The following is a 17577-nucleotide window of genomic DNA, read 5'->3' as shown; positions in this document are numbered from 1 at the left end:
ATTGGTCCTTTGCCGGCGCTGAACAATCGTTGCTGCCGCCGCTGATCTCCAGAGGTCTTGGAACACAAACCTACCTCTTGCTCCTATTTCGAGGCTCTGATACCATGTAAAAGCCAGTGCTTTTCTAGTTTTCTTCTTTTTTATTCTTATTCATTGAGAATGCCCATATACATACATATATATATATATATATATATATATATATATATATATATATATATATATATGAATACAGTCGGGTCTCCTACATTTACAAGGATAAGAAGATGTATACAAAGAAGATAAACGGAGACTAACGGAGACTCCTAATTCAATCCTAATTGTAATCCTAACGGGAGCTTTGACAATTTGGTGAAAAATTAAATTACGTCGTGAACACATTCGAATGCAGATATCATGGCATTCGTGTTGCCAGAATACTCGATACTTTTGTCTACTCCTCCATTTGTCATCCCAGCAATCACCTAGTGAATCAAATTAAGAACTTCATTATGTTGAAATGCTTAGGCTCAGTTTAGAAGCTCTACAAATGCAAATATGTACAACACAAATACATACAAAATAATACAAAATATAAGGTTTTGCATTCTACATATTTGCATTTATACTCCTTCCAAACTCAGCCTTAGGAACTAACCTCTTGAATCGGTTTATCATAGACCTCAGGGTTCAAAAAACTCCGTCACTCCAAAATTCTTGGTTGTTAGCAACAATCAATCAATTTTGATAATATCCCTGCAACTACACTCTTAGAGAGTACTCCTTTGTTTCCGCCATCACCAATTATTACGTGAACTGGACCGCATTGCTCGGCCTTGTTATTGTAAACCCTAATCTGCATGAACCAGTCGGATATTTGAATCCAAAAGAAATAAAATGACTTACAAAGCGTTCGTAGGCATGAACGTGTCCAGGGAAAACAATGTCAACTCGGGCCTGGTACAGCAACTCCTCCATGGCTTTCCTCATGTTCTCTCCATCACCTAGATGGGCTGTGTTGGTGTTATACCATGGCGCGTGAAGGTAGACCACGATCCATGGCGTGACTCTCCTGTTGACCTTGGCCAAGTCGGACTGCAGCCATTTGTACTGCTCCGAGTCGGCGTTGAAGTCGGTGTAAGACCCCAGCACGACAGCATGGACGCCGGCGACATCAAACGAATAGTAGAGATTGGACTTGGAGCCACTCTCCTAGAACGGCATCCTCCACCTGGTGTTGTAGGCAGCGAAAGCATGGGAATGGATGATCGAGACGACTTCAATCTCATGGTTTCCCTCTGTCACCATCCATGGCCGACTGCTGGCATAGGGATCCACGAAGCGTCCGAAGGTTTCCCAGAGCGGTTGTTTGGTGTCTGCGTAAGATAGATACCCTAGGAGCAGCACCACGTCATAGTTCCTGCTGCCGATGTGCGCTACTGTGAAAGGAATCTATTCGTGAAGGAATTATCATCGCTCTTGTTCGTGTATGGTGAGGCCAATTCGGGGAAAATGAACAGTTTTTTTGTTTTAATTGTACAAGTAGTTATTACAAGGGTAATATGGAGATTAAATAATATTGTAACACCAGATTTCAATGGAAAGGTAACGGAATGGGATTTTATCTCATGCTCATATTACAGGGAGGTCTTTGTTGCAAAACAAAATTCAGGGGGGTCATTGTAATGGACCCCATAGTACAGGGGGTCTTTGTAATTTACAAATACAGTTACAGTTATAGTGTTCATGGGAAAAAGGCTCGTCCACTGTGTCTGTTGGGAAACACCTTCAAGAGTGAATAACTTCGATATCCTTTGCCAAGCCAACAACGATGAATAAATTAGTATTGTGGAATTCCTGAAAAAGACATTAAGGCACAGTTTGGAAAGAATATAAATATGTAGAGTGCAAAACTATGTCTTTTGTATTAATTTGTATGTATTTATACTATACATATTTATATTTGCACTCCTTCCAAACTGAACATAAGGAAACGCATCCGATAGGATCTATTCTTCTCTTACCTTTAAATTGTACAAATATAAATAATGTGCAGCATAAATACAAATACAAATTTCCAATGTACATATTTGTACAGATTCTAGCTTAGTTAGGAATTGCCACCCGGTCAGATTTTAAATAACCAACTATACTAGTACAAAACTTAATTTGGAGAGTGTACACATACAGTAAGATCAGGGTGTTAAGATTTCATGACTCATGAGTATATACCCATCTTCATCAAACACTTCCATCAATCGGAACTTAATTTAGGGGATGTTTGGTGGCGTGGGCGTTTTTTTGAAAAATGGTGACATGTAGGCGATTCCATTCTTCATTGTTTACATGACTGTTTGATCCAAAATTTTTTTGAAAAAATAGTAAAAAACGAACATGTGGTGCATACATGTATCGTAGCTGTCAATGGTGAGAATATTCCGATGCTTCTCTGCCCACTGCAATTTCAAATGCAATGGTAAGTAGGGTTTTACCTCTATTGCACATCTTTCTACTTTGCTGCCAAAGTATTTCCCCTCTCACCACTCAGCTGCTACAATCATGTTGTAATGTTTTTTAGTTTTTAGGATCATAGTTCTATTTTTCATGGGGAAACTTCTTTAATATGGCCATTGTCTAGTCCAAGGATTAATTTCTCATTTGTCTAGTTCATTCTGTTATTGTTTGGTATCGACATGATCCTCATGTGTGAACTCTGTTCTTTATAAAACTTATGGTTATTTGAACTTGTCGGACCGTAGGAGATGTCAGATCATAAGAGGAAAGTTGGCAAACCACCCATTAGCATGAAGAAAGGGAAGAAACAATGTCTTCCACCTGGACTTGATTTAATGATTAATTCATGGGTAAAAATCAACAAGAAGTTACTTGAAATCTTAGAAAATGAAAGCTCACAGGATCTCGATACGCAACATGAAATGGAAAGGGAGAAGAAAATTGTAGTACAGAGGGAAAGAATGATAGAAGTAGAAAGGGCAAATGTTTGAGAAATGGAGAAGGAAAGAACCCTAGAAAGGGAGAGACTTGGCAAGGCTCGTGAGAATGAGCAAATAGAGGAATGTATTAAAATCCTTGATTCCATATTTCAGGTTGAGAAATTATCTCCAACTTGCTATTTCAAGGCAGCCAACTTGTTTATGTAAGAGAAATGGAGGAACACTTTCCTTGTTATTCCTCCTTAGATTAGGAGTTTTTGGCTCCATGGATTGGATGATAAGCCATCGAACCCCTGATTTATAGAAGACATTTTTTTTGTGCTTGGTCGACAATGAACACCTTTTAGACTAATGGTCACTTTTTTTATTTTATTTTAGTAATGGGTGATGACCTCTTATGCATACATGCAGTCACATTTGTTTTGGATGATGACATTTGCAAAGGCTGATAACATTTTTTTTGTTACATGTTAGTATTTACATTATATATGCTAGTTGTAATCATAGTGTGTGATGTTTATTTTGATTTCATTACTTATAATATTGTAGTTCTTCATGCAACAATATTTTATGGATCCTCATCAGTGTCAACGAAAAAGGTATATTATTGATTCATACTTAGACGACGAGGAAATAATAAACTTCGTTATGACTTCCTATAAACTACACTTGTATTGTCCACAAACAAGAAGGCAGTGTTGCATGATTTCTTCTTTGACCGGACATTCTTATATGTGGATAGAAGTCTTGAATCAATTAGGACACATAGATAGATGCTACAATTCGTTTAAGATGGAACGATATGTATTAAAAAACTTTGCCACTCTACTTATGATGAGGGGATGCCACTATTGAGGAGTCACTTGCATTCTTCCTCCTCACAATTGGTCATAATGAGAGGAACCGCCTGATGGTTGAGCAGTTCCAACATTCATCATGGACCATTAATACACATGTACGAAAAGTTGTGTATGAAATTTGCAAAATATGGGATGAGCTCATAAGGCCACCTAGATTCATCGAAGTTCAACCATTTGTTAGGAAATCTAAGAGATATTACTCAATGTTCAAGGTAACTACACTTCTTATCCTATAGTGACTTAGGCTCTCTCCACATTTGTTGTTCTAACAATGTTCATAATTATGACTAGGATTGTGTGGGGGTTAGAGACGGGTATACATGTATCAACAAGTGTCCTAGTCGTTGAACAAATACTATATAGAGGAAGGGAGAAGGTTTATAAGACAAATATTTCGGCTATTTGTGATTTTGATATGTTCTTTACCTTTGTATACATGGGATGGGAAGGATCAGTGCATGATTCAAGGATATTGAAGGAAGCACTTAATAGGCCAAATGTAGGGTTTCCCAAGCCACCTCCAAATGAAGTAGACATTCCTTAGAATTGCGTTTCATTAGTTGTCTTCATCATTTATGTGTACTCACATCTAGAGTTCAATGCAGGGAAATACTACCTTATTGATTCTAGATATGCTAATGCTCCCGGTTTCCTTGCCCCATTTTCTAGTGAACGATACTATCTTAGTGAGTTCAGGGGACAACACAGAAGATTTAGATCAAAGGAAAACCCTTACAACAATACTCATTCTTCACTACGGAATGTCATTGGACATTGCTTTTAGATCTTGAAGGGTAAATTCCCCTTCATGAAAAACTTGTCATGCTATCAATTAGACTTCTAACGATTTCTTGTAATGGCATGTTTTATAATATGCAACTTCATAAAATGAGAGGCGTATGAGGATAACCACATAGACAGGTGTGCAAAGGATTATGAAAATGGCTTAGATGATGATGATGATGGTTCGGATGGCGATGATGATGGTGAAGAGAACACTATGACTGCACCGGGTTCAAGTAGAGAGATGGATATGGTTAGAGACCAAATTTGTAGATTATGCCAAAATATGTGAAACCTGATGTTAGGATTCAGATCATGAAGATGTTGGAATTTAAACTATAATGGTGTTTATATTTGTTATGGATTGAACTTCTTTACTACTTTATCTATTTTAAGTTTATGTGTGTTTATATGCTCACATGTTGTTCATCATTGGAAGTTTATTATGCAAGTTATTTACGTAAAAATGATTGATGAAATGTTTTTACCAAACTACTCTTGTAGTAAATGGGAGATGACACTACATATGGCTATGATGAAAACTAATTATGGGCGATGGCTTTTATGTTGCCCAATTAGAGGTAAATATAGGGGTTCATTCATATGGGTAAATGAATATGGTTGAATCTATCCTAGAGCACCTAGGGCTGAAGTTATCCAACATAGTTCATCTATCAACCAACCACACAAAACAATAGATATTTTGAATCCATTGCTTGTTGTGGTTGTAATATCATTTGTCTTTTGATTTGGGTTTAGTTAATAATTGTCCTACTAGTCTTCAAGCTTATTAAATAGGATGAATATATTAATTAGCAAATTTGATGAAAAAATGAAGCCACTGTTATACATTATTAGCATCGACTATTCAAGAAGAACCCAGTTTAGAACTCGGATAAACCCAGTTAAATTGGTGTACATACAACTTTAATCTTGTTCATACAATGCGGGAAGGACACTAGTTCAATTATAAAGTATATCTCGAGATTCTTGAAGGGCCAAGCACAAGCGTGCCATCAAAGAAAAGTTGCACAGGCCCATTAAATTCAAGATCAAGGCATGTTTGACCTTTTTTAGGGGAATAAAAAGGGATGAATTATATAAACCTAAAAAGAGGTCCTACACAGTCTGCTAGAACAAGGTTATACAAATCTGAAGTTAAATACAAGATAGGGCTATGTTTGGTAAGCAATTTGGTTGGGTCAACCAATTATAATTGATTTCCTTCTTCTGAATTATATGGAAGGACAAGTAGTAGGGTTATCCAAGTTACAAAAGATACCTGAAATTTCGCAGCCCGATCCCACATCTCATTGGATCGGATTCGAATGGGGCAAGTAAAATCCAATCGAAAAAAGTATTAGATTTAAATATTACCCCCATCCGATCCCACGTGGGCCGGGCGTGAGGCCCGTTGTTGGGGTGGAGGTATGGCGTACGGGTAAGATGGGGATGGGCTCTAGAGTCCAAAAAATGAAAATTATACTGCACCCCTCTAAATTTGTACTTTACTTTTCTTTTTTCTAGTATTAGTCTTCTCCCTTCTCTCTCCTCCATTCTCTCACTCTATAAAAATAATGGCTTTGTTCTTTTATCGAGACCGGATATGCTCATCACACAGGACGCTTTACTCGCGCCTCACATGTACATCCTACCATGTATTGGTTATATCTTCCATGGAGGAGAAGAAGACTTTTCGTAGATACAAGATCTGCAATCTGCGACTAACTTATTTTTTTGCAGGTTTGCAACACCACAAATAATCCTCTAATTCTTGTTTTGCTTATTCTTGATTGTCTTTTATCAGTTTTAATTAATTTTCATATCATTTTCTTGAATTGGATCTTGATATAGACACCAAACCCTAGGCCGATTTGGCCTATATTGGACCAAACTGGTTGGACCGAATTTACGGTTCAATAGGGACTATTCTCAGTCCTAAAGTTTGATTATGGATAAGGGGTTTAATGGCCCATAGCAAGATGCAATTTGGCCCACCCTATAAAAACTCAGTTTTATTAAGGTAAAATTACATCAGCCCTAATTTAGCATAAATGCTATATGAGTCGAATTGCTTTTTGCAATTCAGCCCATATACCTAGATAATATTATTTGACAATGTTATAGGCTTTAATGGGCTAATAATGATTTAACCCAATTAATTTAGGGTTTTACATATGATTTAATTGATTGAATCAATTATATGATTGTTTCATGCATGTGATGTATGATGTGTGATGTGCTACGTACATAGACCATAAACACTTGGCCCTTGTTAATTCGATAGTGGCTCTTCTTGCCATGGTGTCCTTAAGATCATTGGATGATCTCCCTTCTTGATGGGCTCCATATCATCTTCCTCCCCAAGAGGAACCATGTAGAACCCTAGCCCATTTAGGGCCCATCTGAATTTGACTTTAAAAAAATCAATGGGAGCCACTTTGGTTTGACCTAAATGAGAAGGGTGTAAATACTCGCTACCTCCAACAAAATATAAGTGCACATGATAGCGACATTCATATGATAAACTCTCTAAAGGCCATCCATTATTAGCATGAAGATGGGCTTATCAGTAATGAGGAGATGCACCATAAAATTGGGTTATCCATTTGCTAGTGAGTCTATTGGATTGTTTCATAAGATGATAGGGGGGGTCATAGACCGATGTGGGAGGGAGTTATCCTAAAATGGAAGACTCTCTCACGGTACCTTAGCGTTCACGAATATAATGGGTAAGCACTTACTAGACAGAAAGGTTTAACCTAAAATGGATGAGGCCAAAGGAAAAGCTCATAAGATGAGTGGATATGATCCTTCATAAAAGGTGGTGAGGTTATGCAGCTGAAACAGTTGGCTCCATGCATTGCATGTGGTTTCTCACATTTCCAGAGACATAATCGCAGTTTCCGTCACTAAGATGGGAAGGAAATTTCAGAGATTAATAAATGGAAATGGAATATAGATTAAAAGTCATTTCTATGTAAATAACATGAATCAATTTAGGTTGTGGACTAATAATCTGCTTTGCCTTTATCAAAAGTGGCAAACATACAGTTCGCCAAATTGTTGGACGATAATAAGCTTAAGTGCCAAACTATGTTGACTAGTTCTGTAACCTTATGCTAGTGTTAACGTCCAAGAAATTGGACAAAGTTGCTAAAAACCCTTCTCCAGATCGTCCGAGTGATAAGGCTCTTGCCCGGTGTTATATCATAGCCTCCTTAGACAATTCGATACAGAGACAATTCGATCAGATCAAAGTGTCTAAGGATATTTTGGATAGTTTGAGGGCCATGTATGAAGAACATAATCGTTCTATTTGACATAATGTCTTAAAGTTGTTTATGACTACAAAAATGACTAAAAAACAATAGGTTCATGACCATTGTCTAAAGATGATAGGTTATATAAATGAATTCGAGGCTCTCGGTTCAAGGCTTTATCATGACACAAAATTTGATGTCATCCTAAATTCCCTTCCTCCCTCCTTCAATCAGTTCATTTTGAACTACAATATGAACAAACTAAATGTTATCCTTCAGGAACTCAGCAATATGTTGTAGAAGGCTGAAGAAATTAATAAGGAAGGATAAGTCGATAGCCATGCTTGTTTAAGGTGGCAATTTGGACAAGAAAAAGCAAAAGGCAAAAAGAAAGCATTAGAAGAAGGGTAGCAAGCCTAGAAAACAAAAAAAATGACAAAACATCGGATGCCTGTCAGGAACTCGATTCATCTTGAACTACAACATGAACAAGCTAAATGTTATCCTTCAGGAACTCAGCAATATGTTGTAGAGGGCTGAAGAACTAATAAGGAAAGATAAGCCGACAGCCATGCTTGTTTAAGGTGGCAATTTGAGCAAGAAAAAGCGGAAGGCGAAAATGAAGCATCAGAAGAAGGGTAGCAAGCCTAAAAAGCAAAAGAATGACAAGACATCGGATGCCTGTCACTTTTGCAAACAAACCGGCCACGAGAAGAGGAATTGTCCTCAGTACCTGGAGTTTAATAAACAAGGTAATTTCGAATATTTTGTCATAGAGACCAATTTGTTGGTCACTTCTGCTTCCTAGTGTATTGACTTTGGGGCTTCTACTCATGCATGTTACACATTGCAGGGGTTCAAGACAAGCAGAAGGCTAAGCGACGGAGAATTAACTCTCTACTTGGGGATTTCTACAACAGTTGCAGCTACAGCTATAGGAACTGTAGAGTTATTTTTTAGAGACTGAATTATTGTACTTAAAGATTGTCTTTATGTATCAAATTTAATAAAAATTTTGATTTCTGTTTCAAAGTTGTGTTTAGATGGTTATTCTATTTTATTCAGTAATGTAATTACTATCAAATGGAATAACAAATTTCTCACTTACGGAGAACTCGAGAATGGTCTCTATGCTCTCCATCATTCTTTGGAAACAAACATAACTGAAACTATGTTGGTACTAAACCCCAAGAAAATAACACATGAAACAGTTAATCCCACGTGTCTGTGGCATTACCGACTTGGCCACATTAACAAAGGTCGTATTACAAGGTTGGTAAATGATGGTCTTTTGGATTTTCTAACTCTAGAAGATCTTCCAATTTGGGAACATTGCCTTCAGGATAAGATGATGAAACGACCATTTACAGGTAAGCCTGAAAGATCTACAGGCACGCTTGACCTAATACATATTGATGTATGTGGTCCCCTGAATGTTAGGGCACGTAACCAACACATTTATTTCATAACATTTACCGATGATCATTCATGGTATGGTTACATGTACGGAATGAGACATAAGTCTGAATCCTTTGAAATGTTCAAAGAGTTCAGGCAAGAGGTCGAGAAACAGTTGGTGAGACAGATCAAAACCCTTCGATCAGATCGAGGATGCGAATATCTCGCCGACGAATTTAGGGACTGCATAAGGGACCTGGTGTACAATTCCATGTTACCCCTGTCAGCACTCGATTTTTGCTCGGTTTGCCGCCTGAACCTCCAAGGTACCACAAACATCCGACCAGACCCTTTCGATCCCTTCAAAACACCCAAAAACCCAAAATCCCAACTTTCACCCTGAAATCCCTCATATTCACCATTAAACAGACCCGATACCTATCCTATGGCCCCAATCAACCCCCTACTTACACCTCAACCCCTAGATCTGATCCCACCATCAGACCTAGGACCTCCCAAAGACACTCACATGTAAAATTTCATCCCAAAACACCTCTACTTACCCCTCCATTACACCAAGATTCCATTTCAAGGTCCCAAATTAACCGAATCAAGCCCTTTCCAGATCTACCTAATTTGGGCCCAATTGGGCCAATCTGACCCCACTTATCAACCCAGAATCCCCAAAAACCCCACCTTACCAAATTTAAGCCAAAAATACCCACATTTACCTTTCCATCTAAAAAGATTTCATTTCGACCAATCTTGTTAGCCCATAGACATAAAACCCCCTTTGTAGTCAAACCCATGTCAACCTCCATTTTTTTACCCAAAAATCCCCACCACTGAACTAGAAACCCGGCTTGACCCCCTTAAACCCAATTCGACTCTTTTTCCCAAAATTACAAAAATACCCCTCCCACCAAACTACCAAAATGCTATTGACTTAAGTTCCCCAAATTACCCTAACCAAAATCACCAAAATACCCCTCCTTCCAAAATTCTCCTAAATTCCCATAATACCCTCAACCCATAATTACCAGAACTACCCTATTGACTAATTCCCAAATTACCCCCGATTTAATTCCCAAAAATACCCCTCCTAAAACCTTCCTAAATCACCAAAATACCCTTGACCAAAATTACTTGAATTACCCCTTTGTCTAATTCTAAAATTACCCCTAACTTAATTCCCAAAATGCCCCTCCTAAAATTCCCCTAAACACCCTTGACCCAAATTAGCTAAACTACCCTCTAACCTAGATCCCAAAATACCCTATGACTTGATATTTACCAAAATCCACTTGTCCACAAAATACCCCATTTTCTAAAATTCCTAGAATACCCTTCCTAAAATTACCAAAATACCCATGGTTAGAATTCCTAGAATACCCTCCTACCAAAATTACCCAAACCCCCTCTTACCAAATTACCAAAATACCCCATTTTCCAAAACTACCAAAATACCCTTCTTCCAAAATCACCAAAATGCCCTTGACCAAAATTACCTAAGCTACATTTTTAACCAAAATCACCAAAATACCCCTCCTACCAATTATCCAAATTCCCTTGATCAATATTCAAATTATCCCTTTACCCAAATCATCTTTTTTTCCAAAATGCCCTTACCCAAAATTACCAAAGTATCCTTTTTCCAAATTCCTAAATTACCCTCCATCCCAAATTCCCGAATTGCCCTTCTTACCAAAATTATAAAGTTACCCTTTGGACCCCAAATTTCCTTTGAACCAAAGTTTCTGAAACCCCCTTCTATTTGGAAAGATGACAATACCTCCCCTCCTTCCTATTATAAATAGGAAGCATCATTACCAAGAAAAAGGGGGGTCAGAGGAGAGAGACTAATAGGGGAGACTTTTGATGAGAACAGGGGTCAGGAACAAGAGAAGGGGGGCGAGTGGGATGAAATTTGAGAAAGGGCGAGAATTGAGAGCTTGGAGAGAAAGAAAGAGGGAAAGTTGAGTTTCGAGAGGAAAATAGAGTACTCGTATGAGACGGTTTCTAAGGAAGTTTGGCTGAGAGAAAAAAATGGAGAGAGATGGGAGAAAGATCTGAGGATAGAGAGAAGAAAACGAACAAGGATTTTGCGAAGAGCGCGATAGGTAAAGAAGGGTTTGAATGAGAAGGGAATACGACTTAAAGGTTCAACACCCATCTCTCCTTCACTTTCTCATCCAGCATCAAGAGGGCGTCCTAGTAACATTTGGCGGCCCAAGAACCCTTGTTCCCTGCTGTCTTCATCGCATCTTGCATCTACAGCTCAGATGCCACCATATTCTGATTCGAAATTCAACTGAAGCATCTACATCCGAAAGTTGTTTTTAACAAAAAAAAAAAAAAAGAATAGAGCCTCTATTGCAGCATCATCGATCCAATTCACAGACCACAAGAGGTAAAATCTGTTACCTCATCTTCTTTCCTCTGTTAGAAGTAGTCCAGTCATAATTCATCTTTTTTATCTGTTTTAGTTATTGGCTTATTTATTTCTTTCTTTGCCATTTGCTTGTTTCCGGGATTGTATTGTTGTTTTAGTTCTGCAATAGGAGTGTCCTCCTGTAACCGAGAAGCTTAGTTTGCTTCTTCACTCTTCATACCAGTTTGCTGAGCCCGAAGGTGGGGGTTTTGATAGAAAAGGGGTGAGGGATCCCTCATCCTTTTGCTCAGACCCCTGTATCCAAAAGGGACTGGCATGCAAGTGAAGAAAGAAACGCTATGCTCCTTCGAGTTGCTAGAGAACCCGATTCTTAGATATTTTGTAAGCCGAAGAGGGAATTACAGTATTCACACCGAGCAGAGAGCCCTCTCTCTTTCTCAACTTACTTGGAATAGCCTTGTCTCGGACGAGCAGTATGGAGTCACTAACAATTCCGAAACACTTCTACCGATTTTAATTCCGGGAGACCCATCACTCCCCATTATTGATTTCTGATGGGTGGCGACTCTGTTTATTTGGCCATGAAATGAACCGTAGGGTTTCCCAATATTCACAACCCTATATAAGTAAGAATTTAACATGGAATAACACAACTAAGGAGATTTGGGATGGAGTAACAGAAACTTATTCACTAAGTGAGAATGTTGTTAGAGCCTATTAGTTGAGAAACCAGGTGATTACTACTAAGTAGGGAAATAAGTCTGTTGCAATTTATTTTTCAGCCGTCAAAACCTTATAGAAGGAGATAGATCATTTGGACATTGTGGTTTGAAAAAGTAGCAAAGATGCAGCAACTTATTAGAAGTTGGTAGAGAAGAATAGGGTATTTGAGTTTCTATTAGGACTTAACCTTGAATGTGATTAGCACGGTGAAGCCTAAGCCGAGTGGGGATAAAAGTGGAAATGAATCGAGGAAGGGGGACAAGAACGACCTGATTTGTGACTATTGTAAGAAACATAAATGTATTAGAGATGCCTATTGGAAGCTTTACCCACAACTTATACCGAGTTGGCTTAGAAACAATAAGGGAAATATGAATATAGCAGTGACTAGTTTTTATCAGGACCACCTACTACAACATCTCTAGAGTCTACTGCAACAATTGTAGTGATGGATAAGTTGGAGAGATATGGATAGCTTTTTAGTGGACAACAAGGTGCAGGTGGATCAGGAGGTAGCCATTCTACTTCGTTTGCACATACAGGTACTTTACATGCCACTTCACATTGCCAATATTACCATCATCTTCTCCTCATACTACCTCTGCTTTTGTAGAGAAAGAGTTTTCATAGTTGATAGATCGCATGTTCCCATTGTTAGGAAATGGTCTATTAAGATAATCGATACCATTACCCTACCTTCTATCCTTCATGTCCCAAGACTGAGCATTAATTTTTTTTATGTTAGTAGTTTGACAAACAATTTGAATTATTCAGTGATTTTTTTCTTCTTAAACAATGTATTTTGCAAAATCTGAAATCAAAGAAGGAGATTTGGAGTGGTCGTGAGGTGAATGGAATCTATCTTCTTTATGGGCTTCCCAATCATCAGTCATCATGTCAGTGAGAACAATGAATCAGAGTTAATGGGCCAAATTATGTTTTGGCATAATTAGTTAGGGCATTTGTCTTTCTTTGCATTTTTTGTTTCCAAAGTTGTTTAAATATGTTAGTTGTCCAACTTGGAGTGTGAGGGTTGTTAATTTGGAAAACATTGTAGACATTCCTTACCAATACTTCCTACCCCCCTCAACTCTATGTATATACCTAGGAATGTTAATAAGACTCTTTTCAAACCTGAGTACAAAATAACTATGCAAGAGGAAATGAAAGTATTGATTGAAAATTAGACACGGGAGATTATGGATTTACTTGATAGCAAGGAGAATGGTATAAGGCGAGGTTTGTTGCAAAATGGGACACTTAGACATATGGCATAGATTACTTTGAGACTTTTGCACCAGTGGAAAAGATAAATTCAATCCAGATTCTTTTATTAATAACAGCTACATACTCTTGGCTCTTCTTCCAACTTGATGTGGATAATGCTTTTCTTAATGGAGACCTGCAATAAGAGGTGTACATGGATCTTCCAACTGGTTTTATAGTTATGTGGCTAAAGAAATGGTATGTAGATTAAAGAAGTCTTTATATGGTTTGAAACAATCACCCATAGCTTGGTTTGATAGATTTAGAAGTGCATTGATTGTATTTGGCTATATTCAAACACAATCTTATCATACTCCGTTTGTGAAAAGGAGGGAGCATTGATGTCAATACTAATAATGATGATGCGTGATCCGGCCAGTCTTAGTTGTCAACGACATTGCTTCTGAACTGAATAGCAGGGAACCTGAAACGGAGGAGATGAAGAAGCTCCAGGGGGAATCCGGTGTAACGGCTTCGAAGCTTAAGTTAGAATTCTTCAAAAGCAAGATAAAACCAGATAGCGCAAAGTTTGCATACCTTGTTTGTTGGGGGCAGGGGGCTCTTATAATCACTTCGCGCACTCGCTCCGAGGCCCTTGTCAGGTCGGGTATGATTGCCCTTGCGTTTGTCAATTTGGTCGTCATCCTTTCTACTAGGACAGAACCGTCACTACCTAATCGTCTCTATAACTGGAAATGGCGGTGTCAGTGGCGGTGGCAGGTGGTCGTTTAGAGTGCGGCCGCCAAGCGTCAGATCCCAAGTCAGTCAGGTGCGGCGCCCTTGGGCACGGACTTCCTCAGTGTCAGGCATGGTACGACTTGTTTGGTTTTGGCACCCAGAAGGTGATGCGGAGTGGTGAACGAGGCGAAGTCTTGAGTTCGGAGGTATCTATAGGGCAGGTCAGTTCGGCGAGGGGTATCTCGAACTGTTATAAGGCAGGCCAGTTCGGATAGGTATATCCCGAGTTGTTACAAGGTTGGCTAGTTCGGCGAGGTATATCTCGAACTGTTACAAGGTTGGCTAGTTTGGCGAGGTATATCCCGAACTGAAGGTAGGCCAGTTCGGATTACTTTTTGGTTTTGGGCCAAGGGTGAGTTCGGACCGCCAGTAGGGAGTTCGGTCCGCTGGTGTCTCCCCTAGGTGTTCATGCCTTAGGCTGGCCTTTTTGCTGAGCTGTTGTTTCTGCCACATGTCGCATAACTGTGAGGTCGGGCCAAATCTTCCTTCATCAATTGCCCCCCACTCCTCACGCCAAGGGTCTTGCCCTGGTGCGGGGAGTTTCACGAGGTGATAGGTGGATTTATCCCCTCTGAATCTTGACTGCGCGAGTTGCTTTTGCCAGGGTTCTTCGGTTTTCGAGAAGGCGGGAAACGTGCCTACTCATAAATGTTGATGGTTGTGACAGCGCGCGTTTTAAATTTCAAAAATTCGCACCGCTGGGACGTGACAGCGGGTCATTCAAACTTGAAAAAAGCGTGCCACTGCTGTACGTGCGCGGGCGGCTGCCAGGGAGACGTGCGGCGCAGTCAGTTATAGAAAGACGCGTGTCGGCACGACGTCGGTTTCAAGAAGGCGTGCACTGACGTTTCGCTCTTTTCGGAAACACGTGCGCCAATCACGTCTCGACCTCATGGAACGTGCCATCAGCGCAAATGTGGGCCGTCGGATCGTCTTTGATCTGCACGGTCGGTTCTCGGTTACTGTAGCTATAAATAGTGGGGGACCCCAGTCGATTTGTCACTTCTACGGTTTGCCTACTGAGCTCGCGTCCAAGTTTTTTTTTCATCTTGCGTCTAGGCTGGTTACATAGCCTCCAAGGGTTTTTGGCCTGCTCCCATCTCCGGAGCTTTCAAAACTTTCTTCCGGTGAATACCTTCTTGAATCCACCTCTTTTCCACAATGTTTAGCTTTGATAGCTCAGACAACTCTTCAAGTAGGACTGACGTAGGTTCTACAAACCGAGCCGTATCCCCCGACTGCCTCAGTGATCCTGAGGTGGAACTCGAGGACTATGAACCAGTAGGCCGAGCCGCTTCGGGCAGTTTGGCGTCTACCTCTCGCCGAGGTCGGATGCTAGACAGGTTTGGTCCCTCGACCATGACGCCTGAGGGGTTTCAATCTATACTTATGTCTTACAATCTTCCTGGGGGGTATACATATTTTATTCCTTCGGGTAGCTTTCCTTAGGAACACGGTCCTGATGAGATCGTGATTTTTCAAGAGCAGCTCGTTGCGGGGTTGTGACTTCCTTTCCACCCCCTTCTCGTCGAAGTCATAAACCACTTCGGTGTCACCATCGGCCAACTTCATCCGATCTCTATTCGGAACCTGGTGGGGACAGTTTCCCTTTTTTGCGAGCAGAATTTCCCCTTAGACTTAGAGATATTCTCCTCCATCTTGATGCTCAAGAGACAGGCGAGTTCTCTTCCTGGGGGAAGACGGGCGTATTACCTTTCTCCTCGTTCGGGCTCTAAGCTTCTGCACGATCTTCCTAATAAGGTCCCAGCGTGGAAGCGGGACTACTTCGGTGTGCGAAGTGCACAAGGATGGCCTTTTCAGACCGAGTGGGGTGAGGCCGCTTCTGATTCAGGTGTTACTCTCGATAAAGAGACGGTGAAGGACCTCTTGCAATGGGCACGGCAAGGTTTAAAGTGCCATCACTACTTAACGGAGGCCAAGCTTATTGCAGTCGGCCTGAGTTCGGGTAGGTTTCTAGTTATGCGGTTTCTTGCTTGCTTTGTTCCTTCATTTTTTTCTGATGTCGAACTCGTTTCTGCAGGTGTGATGGACGCGGAGAGAACTTGTGGGGAGCGTTTGTTCCAATGTATGAAGAGGAGGAAGTGGGTCACCAAGCGAACTCGTACCGAGCTGCCCCTGGATGAGGAGCCTCAAGTTCCAGACCACACGCTGGAGGATCTGCCTAGGGAGCCCGAGGTGACTCCACCGATGCATGAAGTTGTCGGGGCGCCTTACGCTGAGACCACTCATACGGGCGCTCCTGCATAGTCAAGGCTGTCGGGGCGTCTTACGCTGAGACCACTCATACGCGGGTTGGGCCCTTGGGTTCGGGAGCTCAAGGGGAGTTCAGGAGCGTGTTGACGCCGAACTACACTCTTCAGAAGAGTAGGGAGGCTACTTTCCCTGAGGAGATTGCGGCGTGGACCGATCTTCCTTTGATCAGGTCGCCTGCCGCGCCATAACACATACTATGGTGGTAAGTCAGATTTTGTCTGCCTTTTTCATTTTCTGTCGCTTTTGCTGTTATTGCTCACTTGTTTCTTTTGGTAGGTGAATTCTTCGATTCATGCCTTAGCAGCCCAAGTGGAGAAGAGCTCGCGACAGGCGCGAGCTGCTGAGGCTGCCGCTCATGCTGCTGAAGAGGCTTTCCGTGCTGTAGAGGCGAATACCCGAGCTGCTGAGGCAGCCGCTTATGCTGCCGAAGAGGCTGCTCGCGTCGCAATGGCCAGGTAGGCAAGGTCTCAGCGTGATGCCGAGGCCATGGGGGGAGTTGTCAAGCACATGGCGGACTTGAAGTTGGATTTGCAGCATCAAATCGAATATCTTCAGGAGGACATCAGGGAGAAAACACAGATTTTTTCCCAAGGCATTGAAGACGCCAAGAAAAAGGTCGTTGAAGACTACATTGCCTCTCCGCGTTTTGACGATCTGATGGTGGATTCTTACAGAAGAGGGTTCAAATTGAACAGGTGGATGATCCAGAACACGTACCTCGACCTCGATGTTAGTGCCATATCCACTTTGCATATAACTCAGGAGATGGCCAATGCTGCCGATGGTGAGCCGGACTCTGAAGGAGAGGCAGGGCCTTCGGGTGTTGTTGAATTGCCTTCTGATGGCGAAGAAGTAGCTTTGAGCATGTAAAGATTTTTTTTTAAGTCCCTTCTGATGGCAAATGTACTCATGTTTCTTGCAACGGAATAAATAATCTTTTTACCCAA

General features: G+C 40.8%; 1 long non-coding RNA gene and 1 pseudogene across 1 annotated transcript; one reads left to right on the top strand and one right to left on the bottom strand.

Annotated features, from left to right (window-relative positions):
- Nucleotides 1-359: 359 nt before the first annotated feature.
- LOC148864281 (purple acid phosphatase 22-like) lies at nucleotides 360-4330 on the bottom strand (annotated as a pseudogene).
- Nucleotides 4331-11082: 6752 nt separating this feature from the next.
- On the top strand, nucleotides 11083-17577 carry LOC148864280 (uncharacterized). Its single transcript, XR_016109958.1, has 2 exons — nucleotides 11083-16832; nucleotides 16907-17577. It is a non-coding gene; the product is annotated as an uncharacterized LOC148864280 (long non-coding RNA).

This window comes from Nelumbo lutea, chromosome 3 (assembly GCF_056320005.1).
Source record: "Nelumbo lutea isolate HS-2025 chromosome 3, American lotus-T2T, whole genome shotgun sequence".
In the NCBI taxonomy this organism is placed as follows: Eukaryota; Viridiplantae; Streptophyta; class Magnoliopsida; order Proteales; family Nelumbonaceae; genus Nelumbo; species Nelumbo lutea.
This window is presented reverse-complemented; position numbering and strand designations above follow the sequence as displayed.